We start from the raw sequence: 4848 nt of genomic DNA, 5'->3' as shown, positions 1-4848 counted from the left end.
GAGGAATTCATGTTAACCTCAAAAACAAAGTGTGCTCCATTTTAACTCACGTTTTATAAGAACACAAATACATTAATAGGCATGAAAATGAAAAAAGTCACAAGAAAAGGAACATCCTTGTATTCAGATTAAGAAGGTTTCTTGGGTTAAGAGTCTTATTCAGAGTGTGAGGAAGATAAAGCCATCATCACCCTGTTGGTTACTCTGGGATTTGGATCCTTGCTGTGCTGTGTGTACAAGTGCTGACACATGGCCAGAGCTGCAAAGAGTCTCATTAGAATTTGCCAAGTGCTAAAGCTCTTATCAAGAAGCATGCAAAAATCTATCAAGTTAAGTTTATCTGCCTTACCCGAGAGCCTGTGCATTTTGTACAAAGTGGATATTCCCCTCGGTAGGGATGCTCTGAACAGCTCAGCTCAGATTTCAAACACTCAGAAAGCAGTGCCCATAGATTGCTATGCTTCAGGCTACTTACACTACCACATCGGTGACATATCCTCTTCAATTTTCCTCTTTCTCCAGGATAAGAATGTGAATGGAGGTATTAGCAAAGATAATACCGTAGAAATTATCATTAACATTTACTATACAGAAGAGCCAAAAAAAAAAAAATTAAGTGAGAATAAAAGCATCATGTGTCAGTCTCATAGTTGCATAGACTTTTGGCAACTCATATTATTTTCCTTGACACAATCCTCTTTTTCACTTGATTTACAACGTGTTTATATACATGAAAATAAATACCATACGGTGGTAACACAGTGGTATGAAAATCAGTGTAAAGCAAGAGCTGAAGTACTGGATTGTACCACAAGGGTGAGACTACTGGAGCTGTCTAGTGAACTAATTCGTGTTTCCAGAGAATCACAGCTTGATAGGAATGGCAGTCCTTCTTTGGAATAAGCAATGACCTGAAATGCTCTTTACCCTTTTAAAACTTAGCTGGGAACCCAGGAACAAATGAACCCTAATCTCATTAGGTTGCATTAAAGACCTTCTCAAATGATGAGAGACAGAAGCAGTGCAGAAGCTTTGACTGACCAGCATGTGCTATCACAAGGGCCAGCTGCTCACATTTACAGAGGCAGCTGCAGTAGAGCTGGCACAGGCAACTTCCAAACAGATTAGAACAATAGCGTGGGCTGGAACGCAGCTCAATCCCCAAATGGAAAGTGAGAACATATATAAAGTCCCCAGATAAATGACAGAGACCTATTTACTTGGAGTGCAACGTTTCCACGTTGCCTGCCTATACTGGGATGGGTTCTCCTGTTTTCTGTGTCTGTTAAAATATGAAGATCATGTGCAAAGAACACCACCTCTACTGTCCCAGCAGAGATCCTGTAGATCTCTGTTTGGGCCTCTGGCAATACAGCAGAAATTTTAAGTACTCAATTGATTCCTATGTTAATTTGGAATAAGTGCCTATGCTTGGCCTTCCACAGGGACATCAGCCCATCCTCTGGCTGACTGAGGTCATGTTTTATAATGGTAACATTCCCTGTATAGACACTAATGTCATCCTATCTCTGCTCTCCATGGCAGGTTACCAACATTAGGACTGGTTTAACAGATGAGATAACTCCTGTTCCCAAGTTAAATTCAGTTTCTGAACACCCTTATCAATGCTCTGGTAGAGGCCACAGTAGCAAATATGAAAATAATTTTTAAAGGCCTGATCAGCAACCATTTTAAAGCATTGCTTGCACTGAAGAAGGTCAGATTGCTCTTTTCCCCAGGTCAGAATGTGGGAATGTTTACAGAAGCCATTAAGTGCCACAGTAAGAGCACTTAGAGAACTCAACTCCCTGCATGTACTGAGGGGTGAGGAAAAATCCGCCAGAAGCACCTTTTTGTCACCAAACTCTCTCTTCATTTATCATAGGTTAAACACAAAAGTAGACAGAATATTTGGGTAAACTGATCAACACTCATCCTAAATGTGCAAGGCAACTTCAAAAATTTGAAAATCGCAGCTCAGTCATTGTATTCTGGTAACAAACTACAATAGTTGATGTTTTGCAAAACCACAAAGGTTAAAACAGAGCACCAATATGAAAGAACCAAATACCCCACTGAACACTGAGAAAGCAGGAGGAGCAGAACTCTCCCGTTCCCAGCAGCACTAAGATCACAGACTAGACGACCAAGGAGAACATTAACAGAAACTTCACATCAGGCCAGCATTACTGTCCACATGGACATCCAGTAAAGGCTGATGTGACACCCAGAAAGAAGGGCAGCACGCTGGTTAGCCTCAGTTCTGAATGGTTAGTGTTCCAACACAAACACCAGCAGAGGTTACAGTGTTTCCTCATCCACCCTACAAGAGGATTGACTGTCCATATGTAACCCTTCCTGTCTCTAGTTTAGTAGGAAGACACACACAGTCTCCACACTGCTGGAAGAAATAACCAAGACTTTTCAGAATCCTTTCCTAGACTTTTGAAATAAAGCTTATAATCTCATTTTTACAGCCCTTGGTAAATCAGGGTTTTAAGGATTTCCATCCCGCTGGCTTTATCCAGAGCATCAGTCTGGACAGACAGATGCAAGTGTTCTCACTGCCAGGCTTGCCAGTGTGTTAACCTCAGCCAGTCAATGTCGTGGCATTTCTTGATGCCTCTTCCATCTTGTATTTCTGATGAAAACCAGGGGGTTCTTATTCACACCAGAACATTCAAACTTACCCCTGCACAAAGCAGCTCCTGCTGGCATTGGGCTGTGCCCACAGCCACAGGGTTTCAGCCCACAGATCTGCTGGCAGCATGCCCAATCTTTCAGAACAGCCCTCACCATGGCCTCAGCTGCCCCAGGCCCAGAGGCAGGAACCATCTCTAGCAGCACCTTACCAATTTTACCTCCCTCAACAGTTCCTATCTCCTCTCTACTCCTCCTCAACACCATTTACAGTTCCATAGTGGGAACGCATAGCGAGTCGCTACCAATATGTGCTTCTGCTCTAGGCTGAGTAAAAATAAACTTTATTCCTATACTGGGATTCCAGTTCATTGGAGGCATAACTCAACCACTGCACTGCACCATCAGAGATGGTGCCAGCAGAGTAACTTCCAAATTTGCTGCTGATCTTTTCCTCCCTTTAGAGAGCAGCTGCAAATCTGGGCAAACAGTCAAGTTTTCTTCTTTTTCTATTGAAGGATAAACAGTTTGTAACAAAAGAGAAAGAGCAGAAAGAGTGTTTGGTATCTACTTTTATCATCTATGGCAACAGTTTAACCACCAGATATGCTGCACGTTCATAATTTGCCAGAACAGGAATTCCTAAACCATCACTGAAAATGCTAGGTACCCTACTTCTTGTCGGGCAGGGTGACAGCTGACAAACAGGTGAGCTGATAAATTAAAAGACTGGTTTTTAACATTCAAGTTCTACAGAAGTGTTATCCAGGATACAAGGACTTTGGATGCTCATGAAGGCGCTTAAGTACTTTAAGTATTTCTGTATCAGGATATTTAAGCAGCTAAATACTTTGATGAAGTCTGTCTCCTCATTCAAAGCTGGAAATACATTACCATGAATATTTACCATGTCAAGTAAGGACATGAAACTTCACCAGCTCACACACACACATCTACCAGGCCAACCTATCCGTTTGTTCCGAAGTTAGAAGCTGCATCCTTAGCTAGTCACGCTGGTATCATGAATTTTTCAGCCCTGTGTCTCCTCTGAAACAGGCAAGCACTATTTTAGGAGACCAAATCCTCCCCATACACCCCCAAGAGGGGTCAAAATCCAGCAGAGCTGAATGCTACTCAACACTGAAGCAAAGCTTTATCAGAAATTGCTGAATCACAGTTCCTAGAAAGGGGTATTGGGGGTGGGAGTGGAAATATCTTGCCTCTTCCATGCAGGGACACTCAGGACAGTGAATGCTGTCATCTCTCCCTGCCCTTTGTAACAGCCAGGACCTGAAAGGCAGCCCCTAACATGCAGAGAGTACATAGCTTTAGGCTGTGCCTGGGGAGTATGAGGCTGGACATTGGGAGGAATTTCTTCACGGAAAGGGCAATTAGGTATTGGAATGGGCTGCCCAGGGAGGTGGCGGACTCACTGTCCCTGGAGGGGTTTAAGGAAAGACTGGATGAGGCGCTCGGTACCAAGGTCTGGTTGTTATGGTTCTGTTACGTGTTGGACTCGATGATTGCAGAGGACTTTTCCAGCCGGATTGATTCTGTGATGGATGCACTGCTGACAACAGAACCAGGGTCTGTGTACCCACCACACCTCCGTACGGATTGCAGGAGGTTAAGGCTTCTTCTAGCAGGGATGGGGTCCTGCACAAAAAGCTAGAGCTGGACTGCTAGGAGGCGATAGAACATTTATGTTATAGCGGATTGTGGCACGCCGAGACAAAAGCCCTCTGCAGAGAGTCAGTGATGCGTACAATTAGCATATTTCGCCCGCCAGCGCGGGAGGGAGATACCCACAATAACGCTACAAAGAGCTCTAGAGAGGGTACCCAGTGCACTAAAGTGAGGGCACGGACGGGGAAAGCGGCTCGTATCCCTTTCTCCCGCACATTCCGAGCCAGGGAGCCCCCGCCGCCTTTCCCGGCCCCGGCCCCCGCCGCCTCCTCCACACGGCCCCGCCCCGCCCCGCGCGCCTGGCCCCGCCCCCGGGGGGCCGGCGGCGTCCGCGATCGCCCTGGAAACGGTCTACGTCACCGCAACCGGCGCCTCCGATTGGCGGGAACTGTTCGAGAAGGCCGCCGAGGGCGGAAGCGGAAGCCGCACGTGGAGCCGGTGAGTGGCTGCCGCAGTTTCTGGAAACTTCGCCTCATTGTCATATTTAAAGCGGCGGCGGCGCCTCTGCGTCCCCTCCCCGCC

Source organism: Melozone crissalis, unplaced genomic scaffold (assembly GCF_028551555.1).
Source record: "Melozone crissalis strain CALT ecotype California unplaced genomic scaffold, PUWL_Pcris_2 ptg000013l_1, whole genome shotgun sequence".
NCBI classification, from domain to species: Eukaryota; Metazoa; Chordata; class Aves; order Passeriformes; family Passerellidae; genus Melozone; species Melozone crissalis.
This window is presented reverse-complemented; position numbering follows the sequence as displayed.